General features: G+C 40.4%; 1 protein-coding gene across 1 annotated transcript in view; it reads right to left on the bottom strand.

Moving 5' to 3' along the window:
- pear1 (platelet endothelial aggregation receptor 1) overlaps positions 1–19,719 on the bottom strand; it is a 66,328-nt gene extending 46,609 nt beyond the window's left edge. The window contains exon 1 of the mRNA XM_034696978.1: positions 19,475–19,719. The gene's annotated coding sequence lies outside the window, so the exon portion shown is untranslated. The remainder of the gene's footprint in view (positions 1–19,474) is intronic.
- Positions 19,720–22,824: the final 3,105 nt, after the last annotated feature.

A 22,824-nucleotide genomic window follows, 5' to 3' on the forward strand; every position in this document is an offset into this window, starting at 1 on the left:
ACTAGAAGACCAAACAGTCGCCCTTGAAGTGTTGCAAATTGATAGAATTTTTAGCAGTGGTGTTTCTGCTACAGGCAGCATCAGTATCAGCAGCATTCGTGAATTTGAGAGAAGAAGTGAATGGTGAAGCCAACCAGAGTCTGCTCCTCCATCTCTCTGTAAGTACAAGAGTTGTATTGGGATATTTGAGTCCTGCCAGTTTCTCACGGTTAAGCTCAAACAAGGTTCAGCAGGGCATCAAGATTACATATGGAGTCCTAGCAGGACTGTGCAAGAGGAACTTCATTTATTCTTTCTTCTATTCCTCTTCAGATTGGTATGCAGAAAGTCACTGATTTAAACTACATCCATCATATAGCCAACACATGCAGGCACAGGGGCCATCCATCCACCATCCAACTGCTGCAGGCCAGCAGGAAGATTGGCAGAGTAAACCTAAATAGTAAGAGTAACACAGCCAGTGTTTAATCCCACAATGTTTACTTTGAGGTTTCTTCATATGCAGAGGAAGATGCAGAGATGGTCTTACTTGTCTGTGTGGTCAGACTCTCTGCTGATGTTTATCCTCTGCACTTTTTCATGAAGTTTACCGTGATGTTTGGGTTTGAAAAGCTTGACTGATGCAAAATCAGGAGGAGGAAAGGCTACAGAGGGCTGAGATGCTGCTGAAGATAATTTTCTGTGAGCCCTGTTAAATGTTTCCCAGAAGTAGAACTAGCTTTTGTAAAAACAGAACATGCAGCACAATTATTGTTGGAATATCACAGAGTCAACAATGGCAGTAATCAGTGTCTTAATAAGGAGTCAACTGTCTTGTGTCTGTTCAGCTTTTACTGAAGTTATTTGTGATGGCAACCAATGACTGTACACAAAGATAAGTCTCATGTCTCCTCTTGTACAAGAGTGAAGCCAAAACAAACCTGTTTGACGTGCTGATGTATTGCACTGGTGATGTTTCTGGAGCCAGAGTCAGCGCAGTAGAGATCAGCTGGTGGAGCTGCAGTGTTGAAGTCCTTCTTGTTTCAATGACCAAAACAGTAAAGACCCCTTTGGTGCTGGTTCATCTCAGCTGGTGGAGCAGGCGCTACATGTACAGAGGCTACAGTTCTTGTCTCACTGGTTCAACGTCAGATCCTGTTCTCTTTGGTGTATGTCATCCCTGGCTGTCCCTATACCCTACATTTCTGGACTATCCTCAGCTGTCCTATCAAACAAAGGAAAAAAGCCCAAACTATACTATTTGAAAAACGTATGAAATGGTTTAACTATCCTGATAGAATCATGTTTAAGAAAAATGTATTCAATAAATATTTTGATGTCATGGTTTGACTCATGTCCAAGCGGCAACCTCCGGTCTCAAAATATGAAGCCCATGCGGAAGTGTTTTAAACTGCAATTCATCGAGAATCCGCTTGAGGCTGGCTGCAGAAACACCAGAAACCACATAGACACCAATTCAAAAAAGACGATCTTTGCAGCATTAATAAACATGTGGCGTTTCTGCTACAGGGAGCATCAGTAGCAGCAGCATGCGTGAATTTGAGAGAAGAAGCAGTGAATGGTGAAGCCAACCAGAGTCTGCTCCTCCATCACTCTGTGCATTAATAAACATGTTTACAGGCTGGTTCAAAAAACAGCTTGACTCTACGTAGCTTATTTCTTTATCGGCACACACTCTACAGGGGTGAATTTTTTACTAACGCGACGGATCAGGAGATATTAAGATTACGAGTGTTTTTTTTGTGTGCACCTTACCCTGAATATAGCCGTAATGGGACTGTCATGTCTGCAAATGTGAATGAGGGGTGCCTAACCTACTGACTTACCTTTTTATCTTCTTGGTCCACCTTTAACATTTGTAAGATGTATAACCTGTTTTGTGTATCTTATTTTTTCTAGTAGTGTGTCCTTCTGTAAAATGTCTGAGCTGCCTTGTTTATATTCTTGTTTGTTGGTATGTATGTTTTTTTAATTTGAAAACCCCCCCAATAAAAATATGATTGAAAAAAAAAAAAAAAGATTACAAGTTTTTGCCCAAATAAGGACATAACTGACTTGACTCCCGGACGGTAACACATAGCTGTTGGCTAGGAGGCTCAAACCCCGCCTCTTTACATCACTCTGTGCCTGGTTGAGTTCTGCAACTCCAATATGGCTGCCGCCGACGATTGGCTTCAAAACAGCGCTCAGAAACAGACAGGTGACATCAAAGATTCTACGTCCATTATACAGTCTATGCTCATGTCCCATCTGTCGGCATGGAGGAGGCGGGCTTCATGAACTGCACTGCAGTCAGTCAATAGGGGGAGCTCCAAATGTTTTGGCTATATAGTCTTAGGGGCAACATAGTAAGAGGATGAGGTGCTACTCAAGCCAGGGATGAAGCTATGATAGCCATATAGGGCTGAAACCACACTTCTGAGTCAGGAGTTATGCTATGTTGGAGCTGGTTATTCTAAAAGAGAGAGATGGCCAATAGGGAATCTGCGCCATTTGATCGACCAGTGTTGTGCCTCCGTCCCTCACTCACTCAGTCACTCAGTCAGTGACAGACTTTTACAATTATAGGCCTGGCCCTTGCTTTGCTGTGGTCTGTCCATAACCAACAGAGCAGAGAACTTGAAGCAGAAGACAAAATATTCCTCTTAAATTACATAATTAAATTCAAGTATCGGTAACACCAAAGTAGAATCCAGGAGGATGTAGAGTGAAATAACCACACCTTTTTTCCTATAGTGGTGAAAAGCTAGTAGCTGGGCTGGAGTGTGTGTGTGTGCGTGTGTGTGTTTATATTGGAGGGTTTCTTTATGAGTGAGGTCACAGAAGGTGGTGAGGTCATGTGACAGCCTCAGTCCCCACAGTGATGAAGAACAGAGTCCGTGGATAAGAGTGGTCGGAGAGATACGGTCACCATGGTTTTTAGACAACACGTACATAAACACGAGTTCAACACAGAGCAGAGGTTAGAATGAGACTCTGCGGACTCTAACCTGCTACCAGTAGTAGAAGTGGCTTCATAACAGCAGCTTGAGTTTCTGTCTGTGAGAGATTAAACTTGAAGTCATCCATAAAAAATCAACAAAGCAAAAAATGGGAAAACCTGTGAGAGTGGTTGGATATTTATGACCATGAAGTGTTCCTTTAACAAAGCCTCTCGTCGCCCAAAACTAAAAACTAATGGACCACTTTTGGAAAACTGTGTTAAAAAGGAAGAGAAAAGATGCCCAAAGGGTACAATAAAACAGAGCTAATCATGTGGTACAAAGAAAACAAACATTTTAAAGGATGCTTAAGGGTACCTTAATACAGCTGCTAAACAGATGCCATGTTGTAGGTCTGTTTGAGACGTCAAAGGTGGGCCGTGTTAAAGCGTCAGTATTCAAGTGTTGGCAATGAGAAGGAGGTCGGACGTTTGTAGGACAAGAAACAAACATGTCAGGTTTATAAATGTTTTGTCTAGTTCTTTTTTCATGTAAAGTTTTTCTATTCAGAGTTTATAGTTTGTATTGTTGTGTTTTTATTTTGTTTTTTATTTCTAACCCGAGACCTCAGTACCAAATTTGTTCCCTTTCAAATACACACAGTCAATAAATCTCTTTGAAAACTTTAACCTCTGTAAAAGAAACAGTGCATTGGGTTTTCATCCAACCCATCACATAACCTCCCCACAAGACTGACAAATTTGTTGTCTGCTATTGTAAATTAACATTTACAATTTTAGATCCTCTGAGAGTTTGCATTATTCTTTTAACAGCACTGAATCCACACAGGGGATGAATTAAAACCACTGTCTTAAATCTCCACTGGCTGAAATCTTTGGGGACGCTGATGAAAAAACAAATAAACACTGCTCCGTCTGCTCGTTCTCTTTGTTTTTCAAATGTTTGCTTTCTGCAGATGTGTGCGATCTGATGTGGTTTACACTCAAATTCTCCTTTGTGCTGTCAGCTCAGGGCCTGTTGCCAGCTGGAGGCCTTTTTTTTTTTGCACTCCCTATTGCATTACTCTGACACGTTCGAGGCTCGTGCGCTCTGCACACAGACCCACAGTGCAAACTACTGCCCGGCCCTCCACACTGCAGACCAAAACCACAGGCAGGATGGCTGCGGCTTCAATGGTCAGAGAGAGCAGAGGGGTCCAAAAAAACAACTTTAAACATTAAGACACTGAGACAAACACACCTAGGGAGCAGAATAAACACTAACACAGACTCAAACACCTTGGATTGAAATCACGTCTGCTCTTTGAATAGTCAGGGTTGATGAAAAGTTTGGGGAGTGAAATGGTGGAAAACCCAAAATGGAGACTCTGGCTGAGGTTTCAGAGCGACATGACCATACAGCGCTGTAATTATATGTGCTGTAATGCTCTGTTGATCATGCTGGTGAAGAGACACATAGAGCTCCTTATAAAACACACAGCCCTTCCACAAACCGTGACCAGAAAACATAGCTTTGCATTGTAAACTCTCACAGTAAGAACACGGGCGAAAAACCTCTCCATCCACAACACAAGACGGCCTCAGCCCGTAAGAAAACAGAATTCACAGCATATAGAACCGCCATAATAAACCATGTCTCAATCCTTTATCAGAAAAACCATCAGAATCCAGACCCTACATGATTTGTTACCCAGCTGTGTTAAATACTTGATTCTAATTCGTCAAAACCCCAAAACAACAATGATTTATTCCCAATAGCAAAAGCAACGCCAGAGAAAACCTGATCACATGCCTCATGCGGAACAGAGTATGGTACATTTCACCTCTGCCTGTTGACATTGTGGTAAAAATGTTCGTTTCCGTCTCAGGCTGGTCTTGAGAGTCAGGAAAAGTTGACAGTGAACAGATGTGTCCATGTTAATGTTTTTAGAGTCCACTGACAAGGAAGCATTACCGACCAAGAGTTTGGAGGGACTACTTTTTCAGCTGTATCAATAATAGATATATCATGATCACACAAATCATTAGAAATCTATAAAATCACCTTTAAATGATTACGAGTGTCAGATTGTCTGTGTTTTTAAATTGTAGATGATAATAATATATAGTGAGTGGTTATGCAAGGTAGAATCTGTCTGCTTTGTGTCAGGGTCTTGCTCACCCTGTCACGGTCCTAATTTGCATAATCCCCTATAAACTATACATTATCCTTTACATGCCAGATTTAGACTTTAGACTTTATTGTCCCCTTGGGGAAATTATTTTCCACAGCACCTTTCTGCATTTCCACAAACATAGACAAACACAAGAACATACACTGTAGGCTCAGCAAACTGTCCACCAAGACATCAACACTCAGACAGAGTTGTATAATTCAGCGAGGCTTTTTTGTTAAGGCTCGCTATAACAGCAGGGATCAGGCTCTTGCCGAGGCGAGCCCTTCTGCACCTCAGTGCTCTGTACCTGCGTCCTGAGGGGAGTGGGATGAGGTAGGTGTTTAGTGGATGTGTGATGTCCCGTTCTATTGAGGTTGCGATGCATATGATGGCCCTGTGGTTTAAGTCTGTGAGGTTTGGTGTGGGGAGACCGATTATTTTAGAGGCTGTGGTGGTTATGCGTGTGAGTTGGGCCTTGTTTGTAACAGATAACCTGTTGAAGAAGCAGGTGGAGATGTAGTTCAAAATTCTAACTAAAACTACAGGCATTTGTTAAAAAATTGGACGTACATGATGATGGACAGATAATAGTGCTCTTAAGGGAGAAACAAAGCTCTGGATTGTGTTTGATTTTGCTGCAGAAACACGTAGAAAATGTGTGAAACACCTGCTCAGCTGCTGGTGTTTAGTTTGTGTCTTCTTGGCAACTGTAGAAAAATGTCAGTGAAAGATGGTGGACATACTGAAACAGAAAAATCAAAGTCCCTCAGGGGTTGCTGGATCTAAAAAAAAAGAGGAAAAAAGGTGAAAAGAAAAGATCAGTGCACCAGGAAACTCCTGTTGAAGGGTTTATTTGGCAAAAAGTGACATTTTGAGCCAACATGCTCTTCCTCAGACTTGCCATACTAAACTTGACTAAAGAAACCAGTTCCCTCTGTACATATAAAGAGCTCATTCTAAGCCAAAACAAACAAACTCTTGTTTTAGGCAATAATACACCAATACAATGCCTTTGAGGAGATTTTATTCTGTTTGTGCCCATAGATCCCTCAGTCTTAAAAATTATTCCTTTCCAAATTCACAACTCAGGAAAACAGCTAACGAGTATTTCTTGAGCATGTTTAGATTACTATACTGAGCCAAAACCCAAGTTTGGCGGGGGAAGTTGTAATGCAAACTTCATGAATCCTTTAATGAAACGCACTCTGACAGAAACATTGTGCTGAATCATCCTGTAACTATTTGAAAATCCCTCTGCCATGATGAGTCTATAATCAGGATATTTGTAACGGCTCAAACAGTTGATTGATCGGAGGGGAGCGTCTTCTGTTTCATGGTTTCAGCATGAATCATGTTTTTGATTCAGACGCATATTTCCTCTTCATCTCTTCCTGAGCTTTACAATCAGACCATCAGGAAACACCGCCATACTCTGTCTATGAGTGTAACTCTGAGTCAAGTCGTTCTCTCATTGCATTAGAGCATGATAAGTCCATAACGCCTCTCGTCTAACGGGTTCACAATGCTGTTTTACGTCTTCTCTTTACATAAAGTTAGTTGAAAGGAATGATATTTTGTCCTTAGGAATGATTTTCACTATTGACCCCTCTGGAGTTTTGATCCTGATTCTCTGCACACATGAGAGCCTCTTCCTTACTCTCACTTTCCCACCATGAAGAGCTAATTTCTTTTATCAGGACAATAATCTCTTTGCTTAACATCACCACAAAAACAAATCACTTCTGTCCTCCTCATTCAGGGTCAGAAAGTTGTGGGAAACGCGGCATTAAAAAGAGATTTATAAGAATCTTAAGTTGCTGTGTCCCGAGCTGATCTTCCCATGATTAAACTACGCATAAGATAACACTTGTCCAACCATATTTATTAGCTGAGTTCCTGAAACACATACAGAACAGGCCACGAGGTCAAGAGCTGTTCAGATCTTCAGAGGAGCTGAGAAAACAGACACAACATCGACAACAAATACGAGCTGTTTGTTTTCACTGAACACCATAAATCTTTGGTCCCTAATTATTTTATGTAAGCAAGCAAACAACTAATAAAATGCATTAAACAACATGCCTCTCAGTCCTGGTTTGTTCCTTCCTCTAATCCTCTCTTTGTCCCAGATGTGTATAGATCACACAAGTTAAAACTGTCTTCAATGAAAATAGCATTATATGGGATCAATGCATCAGTATGTGATTGATTCTGTCCCCCACTGATGCATAAACCATGACGGCACAACTGCAGAAACCTCTGAGGGTACGATGAAGTTGTTTAAAGCTGAGATGCAGCTGCATGGAAACGTTCTTTTTCCTGATGGAAGCTCTTTGTTCTGCAAACATAACCAGGCTTTACTCTCCATCATTTTCATCTCTTCTTCTGGAGTCACACCGGGTGAAATCATCTTGAGTTGCTTTGGTTTTGGTCTTGAATTGATTTTGAAAAGCTCTGCTTGAAAGTGAACACAGCTACAGCTTGCATTGAATGTTTGTACCATAGCCAGGGAGACCTTATTCCAACTGGCTGAGGGGTTTTTGTATCACATTTCTCAGGGATAACTCTGTTAGTATGGTTTGTTTTCCTTCTTGTCAACAAATCCCATAAAAAAACAAAACCAACAGTGAATAAATTATACTAATAACTTGTCCCCTTTGTAGGCAAAGCCTGGCATATCTGATTCCTCTCTGCTGCAGATCTCTGTTGTTGTTCATAACTATAAAAAAACACACCACTGAGAGTCCCAGCCAGTGCCGTGATGCTCAAGTCCAGAGCTAGGACTCAAGTCTGAGTCAAGTCCTGATTTTCAGGACTCATGACTGGACTTGGACTTAAGCACTAATGACTTGAACTCAGAAGATGGAGGGAAAGACTTGGCCTTAGCTATTTATAGACTGTTTCATTGTTTTTTTAGGTTGTTTTTTTTTTTAAATCTAATTTGTTCAGTTTAGAGCAAGGAGCTGACACATATTTGCTTGTCTTCTTGTTCAGCTACAGCTCCCTCCAGGGCGCCCAAAGATATGCCACAAATCCTGAGTGTTGAAATAATTTACGAAAACACAAGTAATGAAAAAATTCACCCCCTATAAATGTGTGTGACAAGTTAAAATGAGCTACTCAACCCAAAGTCTTTTCTGTATCAGGCTTTAAACGTGTTTATTTTGCTGCAAAGATTGACTTTGATTGTCTAGAACAGTGGTTTTCAAAGTGGGGGCCTCCAGGGGGCCTCAGAAAATTGTAGGGAAGGGAAAAAAATAGAATCAATTTTTTTTTTCTGAATGTTCGACATAAACTGCCGTAATCGTCTGGTTCTCAAGTTTCTGATTGTACCTAACCGCACCTCATGTGAGAGTTACAACTTCGGCATTTTTTTCTGTTCGTATCTGTCAACAGTTTGATGAAAAGTTTATTATTCAGTGGGAATAAACAGTGCTGAAAACACGTTTGTTAATCATTTCCTATGCTAAACAAATTTAATAATTATTGAAAAGTGAATAAAAGTAAGAAAATACATTCTAAAAGTTGATGTTTCTTTATATATTTTGAAGCATTGTCTGTGGGTTTGCAAAGGGGGTCCCTGGCCAGAAGCTAATGCTGTTTTGGGGGCCTTGGCATGGTAAAGTTTGGGAACCCCTGGTCTAGAACATCAAGTTAATCTTTTTCAAACTTTTAATTAATTATTAATGCAAACTGTGATGATACAATGACTCATTGGTGAATAAACTCTGACACACAAACAAATGTATAATAAAAGCGTTGTGTAGGTCTTGATGTCCTTCAGGTGTGATGCCATATGCAAAAGCGATCAGAATCTATTTCACAGCTTTGGCAGACGTCATTCAGTCCCTCACAGCCAGGTCGTCCACTGCTGTGCACTCTTACTCTGACATGTAGTTTGTTACGAGGGGAAACAGGCAATCAGACTGAAGCCAGTAAAGAGAGAAACGCTGAACCACTGCAGGCGACCGAACCTGCCAACTCATCACAAAACTCTGCATCCAACATTGACATAAACACAGATGTGCTCACATAAACCTTGACTGTTCCATGTACCTCAACTCACAGGCACACTACTTTCTTTCTTTCTTTCCATTACAGCCTTTGTTTTGGCCGAGAAGCGTGCAGATTGCTTACTCTTGTGGTATTGACCCTCGTGGTAGGGGAGCTGCTGTCCAAACTCTGTTGGAGAGGTGTGAAATCAGACCCCATCTGCTTTGGCAAAACCTTTACCACTAACATAGAAGCTGAAAGAGCTCTAGTGTCTGCAAAGAAAACCAACTTCAAATCATTTTACATAATTGATGCTGCATTTAAAAATACTTTTCTGATTCAAACATGCCTACTGTGTGCAAACAGCTGAGGAAAATTCATGTTTTGTTGATGCATGTTGGGTAAAGTATGAGCTTCTTGGAGGGTCTCTGGTGACAAACTATATAGCACTGATCCCTCAGAATGTCTGCGGTGACTGAAGAATACATCGTGAAGCAGACTCCTTCACTGAGACACAAGGTTTAAGAGGAACATATTTCATACTGTGGATTACGTTCCCATGCAACAGCCTTAATGTGAGCCTTTAAGTCCTGGCTGTATGAAAGAGAGTGCAATTTACATTAAGAGACTTTAACCACGCTACATCTGGTTTCAATTTAGACAACACTTTGGTTGTGACGAGATGGCAACTTTTTTTTTTCTCTGTTTGCAGCTGCCACAAAATCAGAGAGCTAGGAAACATTAGAGCTGGAGTGGCAATCTGTTTCTGTTACTGTTGATGAAGTTTTTCTTTCGTTTGTTTCCAGGATTATCCTCCAGTATCATTTCTCCTCCGAAGGAAAAACAAAGTGACACTTGGATGATTTACCAAAGACCAGAGTGTTGCTGCCTGCAGGGTGGTACAGCAAGGAGAGTGTGAGCTGCACATTAGGAGACAGATGTGCTTTTCAATTAGTACCATGTGGTCAAGCGTAACTGAGGTACCTTTACTACAAGTTCTGGTCCTTTGATAATAAAAAAGACTTTGAGACCGAAGTAGAAATGCTGATTCAAATGTTTTACTGTTAAACTGAAAATGAAGAGTCTCTGCAAAGTATAAAAGCCAAGGATTAAGAAGTTATAAAGCCTTTGCTCAAACAAACCACAGACTGTATCAAATCATAGACCACAAGTGGAGCCAGAACTTGTAGAGCTCTTCCTGGTAACTGGCTGCAGTATAGGTCTTTAAGCCGGCCTCCTTCATGTTAGCAAAGAGGACATAGTCTAAAGTAGAAGATTAAAATACACATCATGTATTATCTTTCAATCATTGATTCTGTCTTGGCATCAGTTCTTATACTCATTAATGTGCATGTAGTAAGTTACTTCATGTTGAAAAGAGGGGAAGTACAGTAGTGTTATGATTGACAGCTTTGTTGATGAATGTGGGCTCCTGCAGTGTTTTTTAGCAGATTGCTTATGGCTGGTGAAGCCTTGGCGCCATCGATTCAAAATGTCAGTGCCCAATGAGGCGGTATTTTGGCTTCACATATATGATATAATGGGAGGAGATAGAGGCGTGTCGTCCATTTATGAACCAGCTGGATGGAAGTATGTTGGTGCCAAAACCTGCTCAGACATTGGCTTGGTCACTGTCCCCTATCAGTCAATAATGGATGGATGGATGGATGGATGGATGGATGGATGGATGGATGGATGGATGGATGGATGGATGGATGGATGGAGTGATGGAGTGATGGAGTGATGGAGTGATAGGTGGATGGATGGAGTGATAGGTGGATGGATGGATATGGAGTGATAGGTGTATGGATGGTTCGATGCATGGATGGACGGATGGATGGATGAGTCAAGGGATGAATGGAACTCTTATTTCCCCCCGGGGGATTTGTTTCTGCACCATGTAGCATGAGAACGCACGAAGGAATGACAAAAACATCAACAACACCTGATTAACATTAAAGTCACTAAAAAGGACATCGTTGAAGCATTGCATTGTGACTTACAAGGAATATCAAGAGCCAGGTCCAATAAAGTGCAGCATGTGAAGTACATTTATTGTCTGTGGTTTAGTTTCCCATCTGTTCTACCAACAGTCACCTCACAAAACTTCCTACATGTGTTTTTGTCCCAACCCTCTGAGCTGAAATCTGTCTTTGCATTGGGAAGGTGACTCATAACAATTTTAGAAAATCCTTAATAACCTTCAAATGATTTCAAGCTAAAGAAAGAAGCGTGTTTTTAATAATATCATGAACAGAGGGAGGGATATTTATGTAAAAATGTAGGCCTTTGCAACAAAGTGGGTTCAGGACGACAATTACAAGTACAATTATCTTAAAACTCTACCAAAGTATCATTATGGAGTTTTCATACTTTGTGTTTTTCCCAACCCTGTGACCAGCCTTGATAGAAGATGAAACCAAGCAGCAGCAGCAGCAGCAGCAGCAGCAGAGTACCACCAACACAGGTAGAGTTCACCAGAGTAGTTATCAGTTATTATCTCAATTGGCTCTCCTCCTCTATCTCTACTTCCAGGAAGTCCAGCCTGGGCCAGTAAATTCCTCAAAGTTAAGCCCTGCTGATTTACAGGCCCAACTCCTGCATCTGGTGTGCTGCCTTTCTGGAGGACGAAGTGGAAACCTGCAACTTATTAAAGTATTCATTTTAGAGCCTTTTTTTTTTAACACATAGACCCCAAAAAAGCTCTGTCTCCCTCTTTCTCTCCAGATGGGCCTCATCCTGCAACATCTGGAAGTTAAAGCCTTATTTTCTTCTCTCAAAAACTTCGGCCACGTGTGCTACCCTGAAGGTGAACCCTTGGAGATGTTCCTTTACTTAGTCTTACTCTCCCAGCTTTTCCCAGCAGTGTCACTAGACTGAAACCTCTTCAAACCCCACAGGTGGTGCCGTTAATTCACTTTACTGAACTGCCTCGTGGCTAGAGCAAGATGAAAGTAGAATCTGCAGTAAGTGGTCCAGCTAATTGAAAACCTTAGCATGGTCATCTGCATTGTGCAACACATTATTAGCCCCTCGGGGCTTTTTGCTATGACACCTGCGTTTCTGTGCAGCACAACAGGAAGACGGGGGGCAAAGAGGAGACAAGAGCCAGATACAAACCACCACACAGGACATCCTGGGCAGCATGGTGGGAGGGCAAACTCAGGAGAGAAATGAGTCCAGAGGCCTGTCGTCTTGTTTGGGTGTGATGTTCCAACTCAAGGACACCAATTGAAGGGGAACTGTTAACACTTGGATATCCAGAAGCAAACAGAAGCAGCGGGGAACACAGCATGTCCTGTGGTTCATGAAGGAATATGTATTTATCATAATGAGGCCTTGTCTTAAAACTGAGGCAAATTGGTTTGACACTTAATGAGTAAGTCAGCTATTTTAACACATTGCAAAAGCAGAGGTTATTGATGATTTCTTTGGTGCTAACATGATTTTCTCATTACTTTTTAACTCACCACAACTCCCTAGTTAACTATCATCCCTCCACAGCTAATAACTTCATCTTTTCAGCTGACTTTCATTCTGTTTTATCCAACTGGGCAAAAGAAAAACATGTTTTCAACTAAATCAAACCCTGTCCCTACAGTCCCTCAGGCCCCAGCTCTCTCCTCTGTCTTCAATCAGCTCAGCAGAGCAACACAGGAATGAAACTGGGACAAACAATAGGAAGCAGATAGGAAACATCTTGCATGTACATCCAGGTCTGCATCTCTACACTCTCTTCCTCTGACATGTAAACAGGAGTGAGTTGGGAATAAATTCAGGCGCCTAAAAGGAAAAGTCCTTCAACGGTGCCATCAGACCAACACTGGCTCCACTTTTTTCCGACTGTATACCTCTTTTCTGGCTTCTGTGTCCATTTTTACAAATAACCCTTTTTTCCACACGGAGCTCGTGTTGTTTTGAGTAATGGGGACGCTGAAATAATGATAATCTGTCATCCTGCCTTTCCTGAGCAGAAGTTTGTCTTTCAGAAGTGGCCTGGAAAAATGGAGGAAAAAAGGAAAATAAGTCCTCTCATAAAATGCAAGATGGACGACTCAGAGAGTCGCAGCTTAACACAGCTGGTGGAGTGGATCTAGGTCTGTGCACGAAAAAAACATCAAGAGTTGGAGCTCAAGTCCACTTTGTGCCAAGCATGACTCAAAGGACATTTGTTTTTCTCATGCAAAAGGCATATTTTGTATGGTAACCTCAATCTTTCATCTCATTGCTTTCAGAAATAAGGGGTTATTTTCTGCATATGCAGGAGTAATTTTTACTCATATTAGAGTATTGAAGCCAAATAAAAACAAACACATTTCAGTTTACGTCACAGAGATGGAACCCAAAAGTGAGAAGCCCTCTGGACCTTGAATTCAGTGTTTTATTTCCTCTAATTCTACATCTCAGGTTTCACTTGGTTCCAGTCATCCTGCATAGACACCACAGTGAGACATAGACACCAATGAAAGCCTCTGAAATCTTAATGAACAATGTCTCCACTGCTGCTCCACCCACCATCTCAAACGCCACCCACCAACCACCAACATAAGCAACTTCAGGAAGGACCCTCACCACACTACAAGTAGTCTGTGGTCACCTCATCAAGCCGCTGCAGGCTCCTCCTCCAGTTCCAGCCCCAAACCCCCCGACCCCAGCTTTTTATGATCGGTTACTTGAGCCGGAGCCCAAAGAAACTGTACATGTTCCCCCTGCCAGAGCAGAATGAACGACCCAAAACCCCCGAGCTGGAGGGCCACAGCAGAATCTGCTCCAAATTACTTGTGCGGCTGCAGAGCACATGGGGTTGAAAGGCTTATATAAGCCTGTGGTAGGAATATTCAACCCGCGTCACCTTCTTTCTAATTCCCTCTGCTCTTTGTCTTTTTCGGCACGACTATTGTAACATCAGGACTGGACTTAGGTTGTTTCATACATCTAATTAATTTTACTAGAAAACAGATGCAGAGAAAGTTTTGGAGAACAAAATCTAGGAACATTTTACACAAGCGTAAAATTAAATTTTAATACTCTCTCTTGGCTTTTAGACATTAGAGAGTGAAAACACATAATACTCAGAAAAAGAGAGCCAGCCAGTACCACCCTCATGATAAAATGAAAAAGAATAAAAAGAACTAAAGAATAAAAAGGTTAAATTACTTAAGTGTTGCTGTTGATCACAAGCTGAGCTGTTAGGTGCAGTCAGAATAAAAGTCTAACCAAGCTACAAGGAGGATGTGTGCTTAATGGTAATAGTGCACTTTATTTATTGGACCCAGGTGTGGTAGCTATGAGGAGGATCCAGGTATTTTAGCCCAACTTGTATTACTCCATGCTCCTGAGCAGCTCACATAGATGAAGACCTGTCTGCAACTCTGAGCAACAGAGCAGGAGGAGCTGGTTGATTCTACACTAAGGCTGAAGTTGCATAAACATGACTCAGCCTCTGCTTTACGGCCTCAAATGGAAAGAAACTTATTTTAGCTCACTGTTTAGCTGTAATTTATGAGAATTTAGCCCAGAAGGCTGCCATATTATCTCATTAAAAAATAAACAAAAACACGGCATGACCACCAGACAGAGGATTTTAAGATGTGGTGCATCTAGATGCTTCATGAAAGGCTGGAGTCTGTTTCCAGCATCAGGATTCACAGAAGTCACAACGATTTATCCTCTGGGAACCAAATTTTTAGCTAAACTATTTTGGAAATGTTCAGATATTTCACTGGATGAGGAAAAAGTTTAATCCATAACAGAACTCCAAAGGCTTTATCTTCTGGGGACTACAATTATCTGCACCAAACTTTGAGCCAAACTGTCTAGATGCAGATTTTTCACAAGTTTAGAGGAAATTTTAATCCGTGGCACTACGTTTAAAAAAGACCCTGGTGATAATAAGAATCTGTTGGCTTTATCCTCTTGAGAACGGAGAGTGTTTGTGCATAATTGAATTGTCATCAGTAAGATCATGGATGGATGTGATGAGTTACTAAACTCTGGAACAAAGAAAAGAGACAGCCATGGAGTAACGTCTGAAACGACAACACAAAGAAAGAACTTTTGTGAGTGAGTCTGTGATCACACATAAATAACACAAACATGTGTGTTATTGAATTTAAGCATGTCATGACACAGTGTGGCCTTCAAAAGACAACATGCAGACACTCCGGGCCCCCTGTTTGGTGTCACAGTGCATTTTGAAAATGTCCAGGCACTGGGGGATCAAATTAACGCTAATGTCTCTTAGCTCAGTTCTACTTTTTCTACTCCTACCTCATCTCTCTGCGTCTCTGTCCCGTGTCATCTCTAATCAAAACATATCCAATAACTGGTCTGAAACCAGGTCCGCTCCCAGACAAACAGATGGTGGGACAGGCAGTTCTCCAGCTGCCAGACTAGAGACGGGTTTGTTGCTCCACCAGATCAGGATAAATGGGTCATCGTTATACCACTGATAGCCAAAACAGTCAGGAGGAGGGCAGACACATTTGAGATGCTATTTTCCGTTAAATATGAAAAAGAGGGCTGCAGGGAGGCCCTTCTGGGTTACGTTTTCATATACAGATTTAAGTCATAATGAAAAAGACATATATAAATCAAAATGACACTATTTTTAAGAATTCTTGGAGAGGGACCGAGGAAAGTTTAGACTTCCTGTAAGGCGATTTGTGGTTGCCAGAGCAGATGTGAGGTCAGGAGTCAAACCAGGTGGCAAAGATTTACTCTGATATCTAGCCTTCCTCACAGATGTTTTAAATGGTGCTCAAGCTCTTTTAATCAAATTACCTTCATTGATATGCTGCAGACACTGAGTGTGAAACTGCAAAATGATTATTTTAATTGGCTCCATAAGGATTTGTTTCCCTAAATGAAGATGAGTTTTATGGCCTGAAAACACAGAGAGGATCAGGACTTTAAAAATGTCAGTTCAGCAAGAGCATTAACAACGTGCAGAGTCCATAAAACTGAGTTTAACAGGCAGCATGAAGTCCATATATATTTATTATAACAAAATCCCAGTTGTTCATTTATTGATCAATACATTTTTGACTAAATACTCTCTGTAAATAGACATGTAAATGTAACAATTCTCCAAGCAGAATCCACATATTTGTATTATATTATTTAACTATCATCTACATATGCTCTTTTAATGTAAAACTACCTCTGCACTACTCACCACTGCACTATTATCATATTATGTTTAACCTGTACATATTAGTCATGCCTACTTGTTGTTCTTTTGTATTTATAGTTGATTTTATTGTTATTATTATTATATTTACATTTGTATTTGTATGCCTTATTCTTATGCCTTGTACAGAGAGCACAGTTTACCAAGACAAATTCCTTGTGTGTTCAAGCATACCTGACCAATAAAGCTGATTATGATTCCGATTATGATTTTGGCATCATTTTGAGGTTTTATTTGAAGATTTATGGCAAAGAAGATTAAGAGATTTTGTATAGCAAGCTGGTTCAACAAAATCCACATAAATTGAGGCAAGACCCCTACACTAAGTTTTAATCTAAAGATGATTTTATTGATTTAATATGGATTTATTTATGGCATCTGTACTCTTAGAAGCCTACTTGTGGGTTAAATTATCATTCAACTTTACTTTTTCCTTCAGGTCAGAGTCTAAACATTATCCTGCTTTACTGTTATGATCAAACGATATACAACATTTCATGGAGGTCAAGAGAAAACATGAGTGTTTTTCTCCTTTGGTTTTTGTAACAGATGCAGAAAATAACAGCAGCACCTGTTTAAAGTCCTCTTCCTCGTAACTTTTTAAGTCTGTCTGCGTTTTTTGTTTTTCACTCAACCGGTCCTGTCACTCTTCCAAAGCCCACCCAGTGTTGTGGTTTGTAATTGCTCAGTGTCTGTTTTCTTCAGTTTGGTGGATGTCTCTTTCACTCTGCAGCTCATTGTGTGTTTTAACATCCTTCGGTAATAGCTGCAGTTTCCTCCTCTTGTCTTCTTTTATCTGCTGAATAGTCAGATGTGAAACACAAATCTTAGGTTTGGTGCTCTCTAAATAAGTTGAGAATAAAATTTCAAATATCCTCCACGTTGTTTACTGATGTCATGGGAAACTAATGTTGAAGGTGAAATCATAAACGTTAAAGATGTGCCTGACTCCTGTCGGTGGACTGATTTAATATGACATATGTGATCAGGTTGTCCTTCTGAGTCAATAATAACAGTTGTTATGAGGTTTTGACCAAAAGGAACCCAGTATTTACACAGCAGGGGGAATAGTAAAAAAGCCAGGTCATAAGAAAATAATAGAATAGTAAATACTAATGGTACAAAGTTTTACGATATCCCAAATCCACAGTGCAGTTTTTGTAAATAATGCTTTTTCCTAACATGTGTTTCTTTCTTTTTCTCTTTCCTCAAAGGTTGCAACCTCCAGAGACGATTGATGCAGAAAAAAGGGTAATTTAAAAGTTTGTTTTACATTTCGAAAAAGTATTTTTCAGTCTCTCTGTAGATTATCTGTTGACAGCAAGGCCACAGAACCAATCAGACAAACTGAGGAAAACTGTGAGGTCATGAACCCATCTTTAGTTACCAGACTTTTACATATCAGAGTCCTGTAAACAACCATATAACAACTAGTGTCACACACAGTACACACCCACACACACAGACATAAAAGCATTAACAGCCCTCTGTAGACTCTCTCATCTGGAGACAGGAGAAAAGCACTTCATCTCAATCTGCTTCACCTGATTAACTTCACTGACACGACATGAAAGCTGAGTCACACATCACACTCACTATGTCACACTCTTGTTTTTGCTGAAGCCATCTCGCCGCCACGTTTCATCCGCCTGAGTCACACCTCCTCCGTGACCCAAAAACACACCAAGAGGAGGATCCAGAGAGAGCTCTGATTGAGCCTGAGAGACTTAATGAAAATCAAACACAACAAAGGAAGAAGAGGATGAGGAGGAGGTGAGGAAACAGTAGACCTCCTCCCAGCGACTTCCTCTGCAGTGAATCGATAGAGGAGACCTGCCAGAGGAGCTTTTCTGACTCACACTCTCTTGATAGAAGCTGGAGAAGTTTCAGAGCAGAAAGGATGCCAAAAACTCTTAGTCAGGCAGGAAAAGAACAGCAAGTGCAAAAAGCGATGACACGAAGCCAAGAGTTCCCTAGAACAAGTGCTTCAATCACATGTTGATGAGAGGAGATGTTGTTTTATTGTCTGAGAGTTGGCTGGAGGTCCCTTCACATATGAATGATCCATATTGGATCATAACACCAAACTGTGTGGGTTAAAATCTGACTAAAATAGGAATAAAACTGCATCTAAGCTTCCACAACCATAGGTATAACATCACCTGGTACATTTACTATAGCATATTTTGACATACTTGTAAACTGCACAACATTTATTGAAATCTAAAGTTACTGTTGTGCTTCGAATTAAGATTACGCATGCAAACAACACAACTCTATTCTCAATCATATATAAAATATGCCATTGTCATAGATTTACATTGTTGTGTATGCATGCATTGCACATTTTTTCAAATGTTAAGTGCATTACAAAGAATGCATCACTATTCTTAGATCAAGCTGCAGAGTAAAATCAGTGACATGTTTGCATTATCAGTACCAGCTGCTACACTAAAATGCCATCTAATTATAAATGAATGACTTATAATATCACTAAATTAATAACCACATGCTACTTGAATAAAGCATTCTGCACAATGAGACTTTTACGCATCACATTTCACGAGCTCATCACATAGTAGGCTACAGTACAGCATAATAAAAGGAAACCATATTGTACAAAAAGCTGCATTAACAGCTCTTGAAAAGTTATTTCCACCACTGCTCTCACTCCTCTGTGAGACTTTTCATATGTATTCTGTCAACTGAAGTGATATTGTATCATAATACTTCTTCCACTATTGTTCAGAGCAATTCAACATGTGTTAGGCACTTTTTTACAGAAACGTGCACGATACAATAACGAATGCCCCTTCTATGGAGCCTGTACTGGATGCATTGTGGTGAAAAGAACGATATGTTTCTCAAGTGCGCACAATTTATGCATTTACGCGTAAAAAGCCGGTAAGGACAAAACAATGGCTTTAAAAGAGATACAAACACATAACTCAGTGTTATACTCTCTGTAAGGTTAGTTTAAGTGTTTTAGGTGTAAGCATCTTTCAACATCTCTGTGACTGAGTTTAAGCTACACTGCTACCAAACAGCTCATTCTGAAAACGCGAAAGCACACACTTCTCAAAGTCCATCAATAAGCAACATTCATGACAACTTTGCATTTCACATAAACCTCTAGAGACTCTGTTTCACTCTCCTTTCGCTTAGTTTATTCAATGAAAGCGTTTTACTCACCTTGCCAGCCAGTAACTCCAGGATTAATGCGTCGTTTTTATATCGCACCAGTCAGGCACCAACTTTCCATCAGACGAAAGAGAGGAGAATAAACGCGTTTCTTTTAATTTCTCCACACTTCTTTCAAAAAAAAAATATTCAAGCGGTGTAAACAATTGGAAGAGGACACACAGAGAGGGAGAAAGAGCCGAGTCCCATCCGACGGGGGAGGGTCCTGAAGTGTAGCCAAAGAAAGTGGAAAAACTGTGACAGAGAGGGGACTGAAGGAGGAGGAGGAGGAGGAGGAGGAAGGAGGAGGAGAAGAGAAAGGAAGGGATGGAGCTCAGAGGAGAGGTTTAGGGAGGTCAAGGAGGAGACTAGAAGTGTTGTTTTTGCTTCAGAGGGCCTGCGGACCTTGAAGTCGAAGTTTATGTTTGTGTTGAGGAATTTTTAGGGGATAAATGGTGCAGTGGGATCAGACATGATGGAAAACTCAGCTCAGGACTTACAGGTGGAAAAATAGAGCTGAATTAATCTCTATTATGATAGGTAGGTAGGTAGGTAGGTAGGTAGGTAGGTAGGTAGATGGGTAGGTTGGTAGGTGGGTAGGTGGGCAGGCAGGTAGGTAGGTAGGTAGGTAGGTAGGTAGGTAGGTAGGTAGGAAGGTAGGAAGGTAGGAAGGTAGGGCTGTAAATCACTTTGTCCAACACCTGACCCACAGTATTGGTTTCTGATACTAAAAATGATATAGAAATAAACTATCAGGTGGTTTCTTATTGTCTTGTTTACTTTTGTAGAACATGCTATATATGGGCATGAGTATTCATTTCAGTCCATTTAATGACCTAGCTCAAATCTCCTCACAAGAGCCACTTAATTCTCTGTAGGCTACTTTTCCAAATGTATGTGATCACCCCAACTTTTCCCTTTTGATTAGTAATCTCTGTTTTTGTAGAAATTATTACAACGTCTCTGCCGCTTCACCGTCCATCACTCATCTGAGAAAGAGTTTAAATGATTTTGGTACCTGGCTGGTCAGATTTATTCCCTTTAAGTGTTACTGAGGCCCAACACTGATGTTGGATGAAAAAGTCTTGGTAAATGTCTTCATCCAGTTCATCCAGGTTTAACATGAGGCTCTTTGAAAGCCAGTGTAGCTCTTCCACATCAAAAACTATTCTTTACAAACCTACATTTTCTGCATGGGGAATCTGTGATGTTGAAACTAGTTGGTTGCTCCAAAGTTAGATGCACACTTTGGTCTAAAATATATTTAAATGCTGTATCAAAAAGAGGATCCTTTTGCTCCCATGAGGATTTTCTGGTTTGTTTTGGTTTTAGTGACCCTGAAGGCAAAGTGGTAGGCCTTGATTCCTTGTGGATCTTGTCCCTTGGATGCAGGTAGTGTTCACTGATACAAAAAAGCTCACCCTGGTCTCACAACTCACTTGTTATGAATGTTTGCAGTAGTACATTTAAGAAAAGACAGGCTCTTTGGCATGTTTCTCCAACACCTACCATGTGGTTGCCTTTAAAGGAACTCAAAATTAAGATAAAGAAACACTACATCTTGTTGCGGATGGTCTTGTTTGATCTTTTAGGTTAAAATGAGGCATCAGTATTATTTCAGTTTGTTACATAACCTGCCGAAAACTCCTCACAGGGGTTGTATTAATTAGATTAGAGGGGTTTAGGCTAAACTATAAAACATAAGCCCTTTCAATTTCTCTCTGTCTCTCACACGTTTCTTCATCGACAGCTGTGTAGTGACCTCCTATGAGATGTCAGTCAGCCTTTGCAGCCAGCAGTTAGTGGGTTTCCTCCAAAACAGTAGGCTGGCCGTGATAACCAGCCTGTGCAGGACGGGTATTTGTGCCCCCTCCACCCCCTGCAGAGTGTTGACACAGATAAACAACCCGTGGATGGAGGCTGCTGGAGCAACATCCTCATTCAACGGAAACCAGAGCAGAGGAAAACAAAACTGTTTCCTGCAGGACACATAGAGGCTGACCAGTAGGCTGAGGCTGAGGCTGACGACACAGAGAAGGAGAGAGGATGGCATCATTTTAGTTTAAGTTGTCCTTGAAAGGTTTTTGGCACAAGACCCAAAGACACGTCATTCATAAAAATAAAACCATGATCTCCTCATCCTGTATAAATGTCATTTTATTTGGAATACACAGTTTTTCTGCCTATTTAGAATTCAACTATGGACTGGTTGTTACTGCTTGTAAGAATGTTAGATGTAAATGAGCAGATTTATGCAACAGTAAGTAATTAAGTGAACATAGTTTTATAATGGATAACCTACTGACAGACTTCAAGGTCGAAAACAGCAAGAAATAAGCTGATTTAGATGTTCGTGAGACAACGGAAGGAAATCATGATTCTAAATTACTGCAAAAGATGAATAATGACTGCTTACTGTTCTTCTTCTCTTGTTTTTTAATAGGAAAGCAGAGCCTGAAGCTGTTTTTTTATCTAGTATGACAACATCTAAAGTGGTTTACCTCTGATCTGGATTCTCATACAGCAAAAACCTCTAGAGAGGAGTCACTTCTGTTTTGCATGCTGGAAAACTTCTCTCACAAAAATCTTTTATTGCATACGGTTCATTTAATGCATTTCAGGACATGATATTTACTTTTATTACATCATATGTTTGCACTTGGGATAATCTCAAAATAATGACTGTGAGATTTACCATGTGTTTTCATTTTCCTGGAGTGAAACACCGCCATCTGTTGGCAATTAAAAGCTGTTACCTTTCTTCAAGGACGTACATTTTAAAACAAATGCAAAAACATTTGTAGACACACATAACTTTATTTCTATTCTAAACAGTAATGTGAAATAATACAGCTGTATTAATGTGGAGATTCAAACATTTTCATTTATATCTGATACTTACGGCTGTGTAGAATATGCATGAAGTGCATTCAATATTTCTTTGTTTTGTATATTTCTCTCTGTGTAGAGATTTACTCCTGACTGACAAAAATGATTTTTATATCATTAAAATGTTCTAAAGAAAAATGGTGGAGGGCTGTGAAACTATAAATTGGGCAGAAGAAAACAGACACTAAAAAATATATGCAAGAAATGCTCACTTAACACAACACTCAACATTTGAAAACAAAGCAGCTACAAATCATTAAGAAACCTTTCACCTGCTGCAGAAAACAGCTTATTTTCGCTCCAACATTAATGATCCTTAGTGGTTGTTTTTCATTTGATTTTGTCTACTAGTCTGTGATTAGAATAAATTCCCATTAGCTACAGACAGAATAAAAGTCACTATCTCGCTGTAAAAATTAGCCAAAAAATGTCATTGTAGATTCAACTAGTGATGGAAAGTAACTAGCCAGAAT

This window comes from Notolabrus celidotus, chromosome 12, assembly GCF_009762535.1.
Source record: "Notolabrus celidotus isolate fNotCel1 chromosome 12, fNotCel1.pri, whole genome shotgun sequence".
In the NCBI taxonomy this organism is placed as follows: domain Eukaryota; kingdom Metazoa; phylum Chordata; class Actinopteri; order Labriformes; family Labridae; genus Notolabrus; species Notolabrus celidotus.